Source organism: Harmonia axyridis, chromosome 5 (genome assembly GCF_914767665.1).
Source record: "Harmonia axyridis chromosome 5, icHarAxyr1.1, whole genome shotgun sequence".
NCBI classification, from domain to species: domain Eukaryota; kingdom Metazoa; phylum Arthropoda; class Insecta; order Coleoptera; family Coccinellidae; genus Harmonia; species Harmonia axyridis.
In genome coordinates, this window is record NC_059505.1 from 23,096,781 (window position 1) to 23,112,857 (window position 16,077).

Genomic DNA, 16,077 nt, shown 5'->3' on the forward strand with positions numbered 1-16,077 from the left:
GATACACTCTCATTGGTTATGCCCTCTGTCCATCTGATTCAAAGCATTCTTCTGTAGAGACACATCTCGAACTCTTCTAGTTTTTTACAAGAAGCTTCCGTAAGCGTCCAATACTCTATTCCATACAGAAGCACAGAGAATACATAACATTCAGAAGTCTTATAATTTTTTTTTTTGTTCAGATCGTGATTTGTGAGGAGTTTTCTCATTCGAATGAATGCTACTCTGGCCTTTTCGAGCATGGCTAGATATTATTGAAAAACAGTCATAAACCACAGGCGCACTCTTTTTAAACCCTTGAGTTGACAATAATATTTATGCGTATGTATGGGACTCTGATGTCGATTCTTTAAGAAAATTTACGACGAGAATACCTTTTGTCGTCACATCAAAAATGATAATATGTTTTTCTACGGTGTAATTTGATTATTCTTTATTCTCGACCTGTAAAATACTATAAAGGAACATTATCAACTAATCGTTGCATAAAATTGTAAGAGCACGAATATGTTTGAGATGAACTCGGAAATGTTCTGTCTGAAGATAATACAAACTAGGGTAGAATAGATGCATGAACTTGAGATCCTTGAATGACATCCAAATTTCTACGTCAAATCAGCAGCTACGTTGCCGAATTGAATTTTATTTCTTCGTTATTGTTAGGCGAAGTTTATGTCCAACGTGGAAGCAAAAGGCTGGATGATAATGATATACAGGGTGATTCACCGTGATGGCCTATAAGACATTTATGATACTAATATTATTTTTTTGCTAAAAATTTGTATATTGCGGTTTGAGATGATAACCTTTCTCCCTAAAATATTTTCAGACCTATACAACTTATACCGGAAACAGACTACTACATTCTCATTTCAAACGGCACGCCCAGTTTTTTATTGCATTATCAGATAGCTTTGTTGATGACAATTTCAGAAAAATGCCAATAATTGGGTATAAACTCAATGGTTCATGAGTTAATGAGATTCTGCTAAAAAAATCTTATGAAAAAGTTTTCTGGGAAAATCAGAATCAGTATAAATTTTCAAAGATATAAGGATCCTACTCGTAATATTATAACTTTCTCGACTAATGGCGGGAAATGGTGAAATATTTCTATTGTCTATGGAATACTTGATTGATTTTTCGATCTAGCTACGTAGCGGCTATTTTGACGTAGCAAATTTGAGAGCCTCAAGGTCATATGTTTTTTTTCCATGATTACCTCAAACTAGTAATAACATTGATAAAATCAGCAAATGTGATGAAAAATCACCTAATCTTTTCGTATTGCACCAAAATTTTTTTCTTCAGTGGTATGAAGATCCTTAGGATGCGAATTCATTTTCTTCAGAACTTGTCGTATCATTACTGACTTTGAAAGTTAATGGAGGAATAAATTTGATCGCAAAATATTAATCTTTTTTACAGAAGTCATATAATTTTGCCAAACATCATAGTCGAAATCATTAAAAATATCAGTTACACAACGAACTAAAACTAAGTAAAAATGCATTTCAATAATACCCCTATGGACCACACTGGTCTATACGAGTCATTAGAAAGTAATAAATAAAAGATAGATGCAGCTAATGAGTGTTCCGAAGTGGAACAGGGAATATTCAGCCAATAAGGAACATCAAATCGGGACATTCTTGTTTTCAAGACAAATTGCTAAATATCGGGGTTTATTTGAGAGTATTGTTAGCAGTTATTTAATAAATTTCAAAGGAATTTCTGTAAACTTGGACAACCCTTGTATAATTGAAATATTCTGGCTTCCTCCAAGTGACTTTGAATATACTATACCACGCCAGGCTCAGTAAAACTACTGGTCCTAACCAACGATCTCCTAGAATACCTAGCCAGATATTTAATCGTTTATATCTCCAAAACAGAAAGAATGGCCAGGGGTCCGAAACTCTCTGCAACATATTCGTTAAGAAAAATATATTGATCTTTAACATGTTAAAAATCAAAATATTTCAAAATACATATCCTTGGTACAGGAAGACTCGTCGCTCCAAATGATCTTATTAAAAAAATCTGGATCTGCATGATGTTTTCCAAAATTTGCCGGCAAAATTGAATTTTGGTGAGGTGAATAATTATGCAAGTAATATTTTTGCACGTAAACAATTGCCATTGTTTACTAAGTAATGCAACATCGAAGATTTCTTAACAGAATTGACAAACTTGATATTGTCAGAAACGTACCCATTTGGATAAAAACAGCCATATCTTTTTTCTTTGAATAACAAATGACTTGTGTGATACCTCTTTGAAATCACTATAAAATAGATAATTTATTGGTGTATGGTGCAGCAGTAGCTCGGTACATTTTTTTCCACTACGATGGGCTAAACTTCATGAATAAAATAATCCACTACTAAAATTTCCCATAAAAATATTTCTCATAGTCCCCCTTTAATATTTTCGGAGGATGTTTTCAATGTAAACGTTAAAATCATTATTCAGCAATATTTTAATGAAAAAATTAACCAGAAAGATGTAAAATTGTACCGACCGTGAGGGCAAAACTATTGAAAGGGGCAAAAATTCATTATTTTCAACAAAAAAAAAATATCTCGAAAACGGTAGGACTTTTACAATTGGAATTTTGTCATAGCAGGTGGGTTATCCTCTGATCTACATTCTCCCTCGGTTTGACGTGGTCTTTACGGGACACCCTGTATAATAAACTAAGTATTAAAAATTAAAGTGTGCATTATTCTCATTTTAATAAAGACTATTATGTAGGCTGCACAGCATAAGCAACATGTTCCTTCGCATATCCAGTAAATTATGATCAACAGTAAAAGCTCAAGCACTTCATTTATATCGAATAAATTGTTTTATGAGACATTTTGCCAAAAATTAATTTGGCGTGATATAATAACATCACAAAATCGCGATGCGGGACTTTCAGTTGAAAGTCACATCTTTATATACATAATATGAACATCGTCATCGTTGCAGAAGGCAATGCCAACACTCATGCGTTCGAAAACTCGCTCCTTCGTCGTTCGTTCGAATTTCGCATTCGTGTTGGAATAGGAGCCCATTCTGCAACTTGTTTCAGAATATACCATCATTATTAAAAATTTCAAATTCGACCCTGTTGGCCTCAATATCTACTTTGGGTCAACAAAATTTCATTCAATATAAACGTATCATTATACGTTTTCTGTTTACTGGCTGTATGTCTATTAGTTTCCGAAGATCCAATTCATTCAATTCGTTTTATTCATTTTTAGGGTCAGTTACACCATTTGCCTAAACATTGATTAAAAATGTAAACGTTGATTACTCTATGATTTCTCAAGAGAAATCAGAAATTAATCAATGTTTAAATTTTAATCAATGTTTAGGCAAATGGTGCAATTGGCCCTTAGCGTATTATAAATAGTCCTGCAAAAACCTAACAATTATGTTTCATCCGACACTTATTGCCTTCACAAATACTCATTCACACTATAACAAGCCTTATTCACTAGTAATATTTTCGTGTTAGTTGTTGGCCCAAATATTTCAAAGTTATATTGTTGAAACTAATGAACCAGAAAAAAATGAAAATATATCAAGCTAACAAGACATCAATTCGTCGGAGTTTATATCATTGTTCTGAAAAAATGCCACCTTCCTGAAAGTCTCATCTCGCTCGTAAAATGAATAGCATAAAAATAATGAACAAACATCTGGGGATGGCGTTTGTGATCAGACACGTTCGTATATCGTCCAATTATCGCAAGTTAGAGTCAATTTCGCGGATTCGAGCAACTTTGCTGCAGACAACACTGACTACAGTGCGATACAGGGCCGGCGCATGTAATTTTGGCGCCTGAAGCAAAGAACTTTTTAGTGGCCCTGATGAAAAATCATCAAAACAACATGACCTCCTTCATAACCACCCCCACAAAAACACACCACCTGCTTCGAATGAAGAATCTTGCAATCGTGCGTGAAAAAATTAAATTCATGAGAATAAAGAATATTGAAATGTTCTAGACAATATAATATTACAATTACATCAAATGTTTCTCAAGGTTTTTGAATAAAATAAAACAGCAAAACAGAACAAATGCATATACATAAGTCAAAAATATCGAAATACACATATTCAGTATATCGTAAACATAAAAAAATCCAACTTCCAAGTGTTCCGCTGAAAATATTTGGCATTTAACAGTAACTAGTTTTGAATATTAAATGGTAGGAATTTTTCATATTTGAATATAAACATCTAAATAATTCGAAAGCGAGGCTAGTGGTGTTTTTGGTCTTTGTGAAATACATAATGATTTTATCCTCCTTTCAATGAGAGTAATAGGGAATTCTGTTTATATTAGTTGGGCTGCCATTTATTATACAGGCATATAATAGGCCATGTGTTATTTATTAGTAAAAGCGGTTTGGAGATTTTTATTGTAGAGAATGGTGACAAACGCAGCGGAGAGAAATAATTTTATGTTGTTTTCAAGAATCAAGGATGAAATATGAAAAAACGACCAACAAACTGGGCCAAATTGCCGACACTCAAATAAAAGCGCCTGAAATGGTTGCTTCACTGTTTTACCTCTAACGCCGGCCCTGGTGCGATATTATATCGATGTTAGGAAGCTTGTGTAGCTCTCCGAGATTCATTTCGTTACCAAAAATCAATATTTGGAATCGTTCGATGAGTTGACATTACAATTTTTGGAGTTGACGTTATGATTGTCTCAAATCTGTAGGTATATGAAATACAAAAACCTGCATATTTTACTCTATGGTTTATTATTTTCTAGCAAATTATTTCAAGACATGAAAATAATCATAATATAATAAAAACCTATATCACTAAATTATAATGGAAATGTAGTTGAGATAGGTAATAATATGAAAAAAATATTGAAAAATGCTCAAACTTTTAGAACCCTTGACCGATTCCACAGGTTTATCCAAGCCAAATATCAAATCAAATCAATTTATTCAGGAGAGTTATACAGGGTGTTCCTAAATTCAACGTACAAACAAAAAGGGGAGATTCCTTAAGTGATTTTAAGAAAAAAAAGTCCCATAAACATGGGGTCGCAAACGTTTCGTTTTCGAGATACAGAGTGTTGAAGTTTGAATTTTTTTCAAGTTTTTTTCTCATAGTATCTACACTTCACAAGATATTCAACTGAAATTTGGCATAGATATTACATTTGAGAGTTCTCACCACGTGACATGACAATTTCGATAGAAGATCTACAGGGTGATATTTTTTCTGGAACACTGCCACCTGTTCTTCTGCAGAACTTTTTTTTGGTGAGCAACTGTATATTTGAAAAAATGTAAAAAGAAGCTTTGTTCCTATACTAAACTTTTCGGTCTCTTGTAGTTTTGTCGTATCTACCAACGATTTCGAGAAAAAACTTGAAAAAAATTCAAACTTCAACACTCTGTATCTCGAAAACGAAACGGTTGCGACCCCATGTTTATGGGACTTTTTTTTCTTAAACTCACTTAAGGAATCTCCCTTTTTCGTTTGTACGTTCAATTTAGGAACACCCTGTATACGAACAAAGTTCAATATTTGCACGAGACACCTAAGCCAGGCTTGTGTTGTTTAACTTCGTCAAAGTGTACCTAATAATATACTCACAAAAAAAAAATACTAGATAAGATCAATTGCGAAAAAAAATTCAGATCCATAAAATAATGAAAACATACCAAAATCGGGATGAGAAATCAAAAAGCAGGTGAGGCAGGGGATGGCGGAAATTTAATCTAAAACAAGTCCATAAAAACTGTGATATTCTCCACTAAGAATAATTTTAATCTCTCAACTTTTCGTTTAGTACATATATCTCACAATGAAGTAGTCAATATATTAATGAATTTTGGTCCCAGATACGAAATGTAATGTTGTGTATGCTTTTCTCTGTACAATGGAACTACTAGAGCCATGTTTACTCTAGAGCGAGTAGAAACCGGATGGGTATGATATTTTGAAGATGGTGACTTCAATAATCTTATAAGACAGCAATAAATGTATATCATTCGCACCTCGCGAAAACCGGATTCCTTTTGTAAAGGTTATCTGTAGGAAATCTTCTTCCTTTCTTCAAAATTATTTTTATGGGAGTTTTCTGGGCAACCTCCAAAAGAGTGAGATGAGCTGTGGCAAGACCTCCCCATGCTGTGATACAATAACTAATTGTGGATTCTGCTAGTGCAACGTCAACAGTTTTTAATTATTTTTTCATCCAATATAGCTCTTAGTTGGTAGAATTTATTAATAAGTTCCTAGCATTTCAGCCAGATACCCGATATGCACATCCCTGACATAGTGAGCATAGTTGAGCACTGGTGCGATCCCGATGGGATGACTACTATGGTGATTCCTGGCTATACGTTGATGTCGTACTTCTGTAGAAGGATCGGTCTTCAGGGTAGTGACTTGAACATATCGGGAGTGTCACAGGAGTTAAAAAGCGTATTTTTAGCAAGACCTCATATAAACTACAGCAGTACCAGTCAATGGTGAATCACATCTTCCTTCGCGGTGATCTAAATATAGACTTTTTGAAGGATATAGTTCCATGCTGAAATCACTTCTCAATGATTTATTAGACTGTTTCAAACTAATTATGACCAACTTGGGGCCAACCCGATTTATTGACAGAAATGGCAGTATATTATCTACAAAGGTAGACTATATGCTAACCAATGTAACATGTAACTACGGAAAACTGTTCAACGTCAATTTTTGAATCTCATATTGGCGATCACAAAGCACTTTTTCTGAATTTCACCTTTAGATGTATTTCTGTTAAGCCGCCGAATAAGAGTAAAATTGATAAATTATGTCGATCTATTTCAGCTAACAATCTGAACGAGCTCAGCTCACTTATTTCTCGAACTTCTTTTCAAACTGTTTACTTGTGCTCTGACATAGACACAGCTTATGACACTTTTATGGAAATAATAAATTATTACATGGATATCTGCTGTCCATTTAGATATCGAAGTGTCTCAAATCGTCTAAATTCAGGTTGGGTTACGTCAGATGTTCGAATAGCTAGCCAAAATCTCAAGAATCTGTACTGGCTCCATCTTAATCGTAGGGGTCCATATTCTTTTGACGAATACAGAGACGCTAAAAAGCACTGTAGATAACTTCTAAAATATGCTAAGCTTGAATTTCATGCCAAACTCTTATGTTCATCTCATAACCAGAGCAAAACAGCCTGGAACATAGGTAGTCAGACGGGAAACAAATAATGAGGGATTAGACATGACCTTGAATATAGCTGCTGTTCAAGTTTCTGACCCTCTACTTATACCTGAGTCTTTTGCAGACCATTTTTCGTCTGTAGCAAGCAGAAGTATTGCTGGACGATATGGCAATAACAACATGGACATACATTCTTTTCTAATCACTTGCGAAGTCTTGGATACGATCAGGTCATTAAAAAGTAAAAACAGTGTTGGTGCTGATTTCGTCTTAGTTAAAATATTGAAGCGACTTCCAAACATATATCTGAGCCCCCCCCCCCCCTCTCTCTCTCTCTCTCTCGATTGATCAATCTCTCGGTCTCATCCGGTATTTTCCCCAATTCGCTAAAACACTCCTCGGTTATACCAATAAAAAAATATGTAGAAGATATCTACATTTATAGACCGATCTCCATTCTGAGTGTCTTTCCAAGGTCATAGAAAGAATAGTACTAAATCGCATGTCTGGATTCCTCAATAAGTACAACCTTTTGACGGGATGCCAACATGGATTCAGGGAAAGGAAATCGACCCAGAAGCTTCTGTTGAGTTTTTTGAGTGCGTCTATGAGTCTAAAGGTCTCCATGTAGCAGGTCTGTGTTTTGACCTCTCGAGAGCATTTAACTTATTACACCCAAGTTCATACTGAATAAACTCTATTCTCTGGGCTTTCGAGGAGTTTTTTTTATGTTCTGGTTCCCACGAAAGGTTTTCCTAGATTGGATATGCAGATGCAGCTTCATTACAGGGCGTACCGAGGGGCGTACCATTTCTGTAAAGGTGGGCAGCCAGTGGTCAAACAGGTGTGTATGCGACCTGAGAGTACCACAGGGTTCTATAATAGGACCACTGCTTTTCATTATTTCCATAAATGATCTAGCCGAATATCTGGTATCAATCTTGATCAAATAAATAATTTTTGCTGTCTCTGCTTCAGACCTGAAAGATTTCGAAGCCATCTGCACGTCCCTAATAAACAATTTGAAAACTGTTGCAGAGAATATGCACTAGTCATGAACGTTGATAATACCGTTAAGACCGAATGTATTCGACTTTCGCTAAGAACTGCGAGTGACAACACATTTGATATAATGCTACAATATCAAATCATTGAAAGCTAAAAAAGTTATCAAGTTATGTTGACGCAAATTTGAGGACCAAGGTCCGAATTTCAAGTTTCCAATATATCTCAGGTATATTACGTTTGTTCTTGGCCAACGTGTAATTTTTATCTAAGCCCCAAAAATTATATAACCCCAAATTTCATTGAAATTGGCTAAAAATTGTACGGATAAAAGCTGTTACAATGATTTGCGGACACAGACCAACAGACACAAAAAAAAATGATAAGAAATGTCTGAAATGCATTTTTAAATGGAAATTTTGAAATCGGATGAGGGAATTTTTTATCTCAAAAGTATTCACAATGGGTCTCATACTTTCGGTAGAAACAAGATAGTTATCTTAGCTTCGAGTGATAGGATGTTATGGAAATTCTGTTCGGACTTTGATGTTATTATTTTAAAAACAAACCTATGAGTTTTATTTAGATCTTTTGGGAAAAAGCTGGTTTTGTGTGAAAAATCCTTGACCTAGAAACCTGTGATAATTTACTCAATATACAGGGTGTCACGGGATAGTAGTACTAGGTGAGCACGGATTGACTGCAAAAAATTAATTTCTGCCTTTCCTAAGAAAGCTACAGGGTGAGTTTGCATAGTCATGGAAATAATGAAACCAGGTGGCTGAAAATGTAAATAGTGTTATGGTCCTGATACTGTAACAGCCAATCACGCGCAGTGATTCTAGTTCTGGTAATACAAGTTTTGTTTTTCATGCAAAAATAATGAATCTTTTTACTACACCTTATTAATATGTTTTATTTTCGATATTCTGCTCAAATTTTTTTTACAGTCCTGATGGCGCTAACAACAGGAGACTTATATTGTTATTTCTCCATATACATGCAAAATCTCAACCTGATCGGGTCTGTAAGCACTGAAATAAGGGGATTTTTTTTTTCAATAGATTTCTGACAATGTGATCATCTTGGAATTTTGTAGGGAGCTTACAATTGTTATTTAATATTAACCACAGTAATTTCGATTGGCCATATTTACGGAACACTTAGTAGAATTTTGTCCATTTACAAATTCAACCTCGTCATTTGATATCCGTCTAGTCTGCAAATTTAAATATTCGGCCTGATGGAAAATATCTAGATGGCGTTAGGAAGACGAACAAATATTTTGTTTCAGTCAATTGAAACCTTCAATTCGTAATCAACAACAACAAGACGAATTGATGTCGATTATTCGAAACATACACAACACACTATATCAACATCGATATTCACAGTGCGTTTATTTGTAGAATGTATGTCCCTCCGTATGTCGTGATAGTAAACATATCAGATAAAAATGGGAAGACAGAATAAAATGAAAATCAATTTTTTTATGGTCCGACTAATTTTGATAGGATCACGAATTGAGATATTTTGAGGAGTGTTTTCGGCAATTATTGCCAAGAGAATGATGAAACATAATTATAAATCATTTCAGGTAGAAAATTAAGAATTTTTATTCCAACAGAATTCTCAACAGCGTACTACGCTGTTGGTAGTTGGTGGGTGACAAAAGTTTTTCCTAAAATAACATCAGAAAATTGTTGTTGCAATCAATAGTCTCATGAGATGTGTGACAAGTCAAGAACTTTGGTTATGTCAACATTCTTTTTAAATTCAGGCCAGAGAAACTAGTTAGCATATATCCGTACATTTCACACCTTGAGTCCAGAAACCGCACAGCGGTGGCCGGTGACCTCAGGTTGAAGAATCGACTAACTCATGATTATCATTTTGACGGATTGATTTTCGATCAATGAATAATTCAGTTTTCGAAATTCATATATGAATGACGGTTTCCGTTTTTGAGAGATCCGAACTGCAATTTTGTGAAGGTCTTGATGCGAAATCCCACAAATAGTGTCAGACATGTCAATATCTCGGAAAATAGGTACCTACTTCGACTACTTAGATTCGAAAGATTTTTTTTAATAGTAGTAGAATTTATTCTAAGATTAGATTTGAAATAGTTTCTCTGAATCGCAATATATTATGTATAATATTAGTGAGATACTCAGAAAAAAATAATAATAAACGTATGTCAAAACCAATTATTATTTTTGTTTTACAACCCTTAGAAAAGGTTAAAAAATAATTTTATCAAATATTTCCTATTAAATAAAACCTGTTATATCGAAAGCTGAAATATACCATATTGTATAAGAGGATAATTCAACAACGAAAAGACTTGGCAATTTGAGATTTTCAAAATGGGTTCGAATCTCGAATGGCGAGGTTTTGTTAGTTGATAGGAATAACACACTGTCATTTGCGTAGAAATGGCACTGATGGCAATTCAAATGTTGTTTTCCTTTTAATTTCGAAACAGCAAATTTGATCAAGAATAACATGAGCTTTTGAAAGCCAAATGGTCCAATACAAAATACTCCCACAAAACCGACGGAGAAGAAATTTTGAGTGATATAAAATAACAATATAAAGCTTTGTGCGAAAATGAAATCAGATCAAATCATAAGAATTATAAAAAGTTCAAGAAGAATAGGTAATAAAAAAGAAATACTTAATATTTCAGTGACAACTCATTCCACCCAAGTGGAGATTATGCAACTAAATATAACATAATAATTTCAAGCTTGATGCAGAATTATAGATTCAGCTCGAGATTCGGTATCAATATACTGAATGTGGTTACTGAAATTTCAGCAGGGGAGACTGGGTAGGGTTGATACAAGGGGAGGTTTGATACACGTTCAAATTTCCCGCTTCGGTTCTTCAGAGAAGGCGTAATCGCGTGCAGTGACTTTCTGAGTGTGGAAATAGTGTCAATTTAAAATCTAACAACGATCGCGTCACGAACAAGAGTTTTCAAGCTTAAAATTTCAAAATTTCTACATATTCGATGTAAGAATTTGCATAACAAACGTAGGATTTATCTCTTTATCAACTAAAACTAACGAAATTCATTACTTTATTCTTGATGCTCTTTTCATTGAGAACATATATGCCAGTAGTACAGATCTTTAATCGAACATCACAATATGTTCACGTCCTATATTTTCTGAATTTGTCTTCTAGGGAGGTTTGATACAGTAAATCTCACCTCAAAAGAAAAGTTTTAAACAGAAATGCAAAAACAAAAAAAAGTGTGTTTGATGACTTGGATCCTGAGGATAAAATGAAAATAATCCATCTTCTGATGAACGCCGAAAATGATGAATTGCAGTAGATGCAAGCTGGATCATCATATTCATCAGAAAATGGTGTGCTATTCAGCCTGTGCAAGTGTAAGTAGTGAAATAAAAATGTTTAAGTACTTGCGAATTATGTAGTATTATGGTAATAAAAAATTAATTTATAATTATTACTTGTACCCCAGTTCTTATTGTATCAAACATCCGTCTTTAGTGTATCAAGCCTCCAATGTATAGGGAGGTTTGAGACACTTTGCTCCGACAATTTCAAGAACTCATAATCAAGGTGGAAATTTCCATTTTCAGTTATTAAATATTGCTAAACGTTTAAGCGGAGTTCTTAAATTTCACTCTGACATAAATGGATTGGTATATGTTAAACACAATTTTTTCAATAACAATTTTGTGAGAAATGTATCAACCTTCCCCAGTCTCTCCTACCTATAATATTGGAAGAACTCAAAAAAACTCATATTCATAAACGAATTTTTGTCTGTAAATTCGAAAATTATAGATACCTATCGTGATGCAATAATGAAGTGATTCAAATAGAGAAATTTGTGTTATCAGGAAGATGTCTTGCACTGGCTGTGGGCCTCAAGCCTTAATTATATTATTCATTTCAATGTAAGTAAAAACCTCGGTAAAAACGCGCCTACTCAGTCAACTTTTCTCTGCATCTAAAAATAAATATTTTGGCGACGTTACAGTGTATATCATTCTATCATTTTCACGCTTGTTGGAAAAATATTACATGCCATTGGCAAACAAAATATGAAGTTATTTCCCATTATTATCATTATTTGAGTTTCATAGTTTATCTATTCTCGTAGAACATAAAAAAATACCGTAGATTTGTACTTAAGTTCATTATGTCTCTGGCTTCTCTATCTATTCTTAATTTCAACTCGATATGGAAATTATTTGTATAAAATTCCTTCTTTTAATTTAAGTAAGTATCTGGTGAAATTTTTTCGCGAAACTATAAAAATGATCTATCCGAATTTTAATTCGAAAACTCCATAATTCATTGGGGGTGGATAGTGTTTCATAGATCTTGTTGAATAATTTTCAATAATAAACCTTTGGAATCGTCAATGTAACGAAAAGCTTTGAATAATTCACAGAACAATAATAAATGAAAACCAACCAAAATAAGGAAGAGAGAAAACCTCGGAGAAAAACCTATGATAAAAATCTCAAGCAACTGATGGCGGAAATTGCATGAAATAGCGTTTCCTCCGGAAATTTCAAGGAAATTATCAATTAATTCAAAGAAGTGGCTTGAAAGATAAAAAATAACTCTGCCTATGTGTTTGGCACAATGCTTCCCCGTTCTTCGATATAGAATAAATCGAGAATTCCCAATACGGTATTTTCTGGCTTGCCACACTTTTATATCCCGAAAAGTCTTCTTCATCACAAAAGTGATCTCAATCTTCGGTGGACTCGAAAGCGATGAGTGGGACCAAGATGTTGATCTTGGCATGTCTTAACGTTTGCTATCAAATATGATAAATATATGAAATCAAGTTAATAGTTCCAATTTGAGAATTTATAAATCTAAAACTATCTAAGCTATAACTATTCGGCTAAAAAGCAATATTTCGTAATTTTTCTTATTGTATAGTTTTTTAAATTATGAAAACTGGTTTCACCTTTGTGTTGCTCCAATATGAGCAAAATTTTTCTGCGGAAACCGTAATCAAATCCATCAAGTAGTTTGAAAGGTTAACGTGTACGTACAGAAAGAAGGACGGACATTAATTCGGAAAAAACTTTTTGTGTTTTCTTTTGTCCTCGTTTATCTCACACTAATTCTTCAATGAATTAATGAAATATACAGACACTCCGGTTCCTACTGTTTGTTTATGAAACAAAATTGAACTATTATTAGAATATAAAATAAAAGGTTATTATTTTATATATTATTGTAACTAAAAGTATATTATAGTAACTAAACAGTATATAATTAGTAAACTTGACGAAACAAATCCAGAAAACAATTTTACCTAAATGGAATTGATTAACCCTCGAGTAAAACTTGTATAGTGTATGCTCAGTCGTTCAACTTTTCAATCGGCAGATAAGCTTACTTTACAAGTTCATTTTATGATTGAGTACTGTCTATTTGCGTATCTTAATGTTTATTTCGGTAATTCGAGACGGCCAAAACACCTATAAGTTGTGATTCAATTCAATACACTCGCTTGTCAGATGTAAACATGAAATCTTTATCCACCTTTCAGTAGCAGAATCGACCGCTGGTAGCTGCCAAATGAACGTCTCTGTGCCATTGGGAACTGACGTGCATAAAGCTAAATATAGACGTGTACCGATCGAAGAAAATTCCATTTCTGTCGAAGGTTTTCATTTTAAGAGATATTGAAGGGTTACGATGAATCACCTTCCTTGAAAGCTTCTTTATTGAAAGAAAAAAGAAAATTTTATATGAAATTATCATTTCCACATCCCATCGTAAAGTCCAAAGTCACTTGGAGGTAGCCAAAATATTTCGACTATACAAGGGTTGTCCAAGTTTAGAGAAATTCCTTTGGGGCCAGTGAATTTATTGCCTAACAATACTTCCAAATAAACCCCGGTATTTAGCGAATCGCAGTATCCACATCAAAGGGACATCTGGCCAAGCGTTCTTACGGACTAGTTCAAGTGACTTTGGATATACTATACATCTATTCCTGTTGATAATCAATTTATGGTATATTCTACTCTATATTCTTATTGAGAAATTATTGATAGGTTGAATGAACCTTGAGGTATTACCAGAACCAGGGAAAAATCAAATCAAATATCAGTAAAATATTTTCAAGATTTCAATTCCGAGTACAAGAGAGATGGAAACTTAGTGTCACCAATCACAATCGAACTAGCTTCGGCTAGCTCGAATCCAGTACGGAGTACAGACAGAAATTTATTGAAAAACCATAATAGTTGCCTATAAAGATGCATTAAAATATACCAAAAAACATTCCCTGTAAACGACGACTCGATGTTCTCACTGCTACACCAATCTTGAAAGTTTTTGTAAACTCCTTTATATTTTTTTCGGGCAAGTAATTCTATATGGTAACATTAGCTGTTTGTCTTTTGGAAATGCATAATATTTCATCTTCACATCGTTTTCAGCAAAACATTCACAATAATTATCATAGATATCGACTTAATTTGAAAACGTCAAAATTATTAAAGTGGCATTCCCTCTGACATTCCTCCCCTTGATAACAATAATGGAATGTTCCCTTTCGGCCAATCAAACAGAAACAGATAGTTATAGAAGCACAGATCCATCTTTTCCGATTCATTATAGTGAGTTATTATAATTCACGCTGTTTGTTAATAGATACTATTAATTGCTCAAAAGCAGTTGAATAATGAATATATAATTCAATAGGAATAGATAAGGTTATTGATCCGGACTTTTTCATAAATAATAAATTTTGAGCGATGATTTTTGTCCTGGTAATATTTTAGTTTATTATATTATATTTTCGGTGTTTCCCTACATGTCACAGGTAACGAAATAATATTTAATTCCACAAGAATACATATTGTTGACCATATTGTTGTAATGAATGACAAATAAATTATTATGATTATAATACAAAAGGATTCCATAAGCTCAATTCAAATAAATATGGGAAGATCAGAGGAGAGTGGGAGTGTATAACCAAAAAGATTCGAGTTGACTTTCCTTATAGTTTTATGCATTAACAAAAGTTTTGCAACACTGTTTCTAGATATCTTACATTTTTTCCTGAAACAGGAAAACAAATCTTACATTTTTTCCTGAAACAGGCATGGTTGAAAGAAGGGTGCTAAATGCTCGATCGAAAAGGGAAGCAGAATTGATCAATAATGTTGGCCAATAAATGAGTGGAAGTAACGAAACTCTGATTGAGTTCTAACACGCTAAACAATTTGTTCAATGTTACTGGGTGTTCGTTTTTATTTTGAGACCATTCTACTTCGAATATACAATATGGAATAAAAATGAACATGAAATTAATCGGTTCTATCTTTTAACAGTCCCAGAATAACCAAAGGCGGTTTTCAAAATTGAAAAAAAAAAATTGCACCTCTATAGTTAATGACTTTTTTTATTCTTTTTTTCACAAAAATATGTATAGTTGGTGATTATTTGGCATCAGCAGTTTTCCACTAATAAGTGGCAATATAGCAGAATATCCAATAAAAAAACCGAATTACATAAAAACCGGAGAATTATACTCATTACATACTAACAAATAAATGACCGTCAAATTTCTTCATAAATCTGTGTTCACGAGTCAGGACAATTAAAATTCAATCTCTTTTGGTTCAATATTTCTCTAATGTTTATTTCTATCTACTTTCACGATCAGTGGCGTACCCAAGGAATATCCATTATATGTACAGGGTGTTTCATCATAAACTGGACAAACATATATATTCGTGTAGAGGACATCGGGAGAATCATTTTTGCCTTATACAATATATCCCGTTTTCGACGCATAAGCGAGATACAGGGTGTTAAACGTCAATTTTGAGCAAGATTCTTAT

The 16,077-nt window shown here is 33.6% G+C and overlaps 1 protein-coding gene across 11 annotated transcripts in view; it reads right to left on the reverse strand.

Moving 5' to 3' along the window:
- The window catches only part of LOC123680275 (Ca(2+)/calmodulin-responsive adenylate cyclase-like), a 141,472-nt gene that overhangs the window by 119,367 nt on the left and 6,028 nt on the right, over window positions 1-16,077 (reverse strand). The window contains exon 1 of one of the 11 annotated variants that reach the window (XM_045618079.1): window positions 13,530-13,655. The exons of the other annotated variants lie outside the window; for them this stretch is intronic. The gene's annotated coding sequence lies outside the window, so the exon portion shown is untranslated. Of the gene's footprint in view, window positions 1-13,529; window positions 13,656-16,077 lie in introns of those variants that run through there. 11 annotated transcript variants of the gene reach the window in all.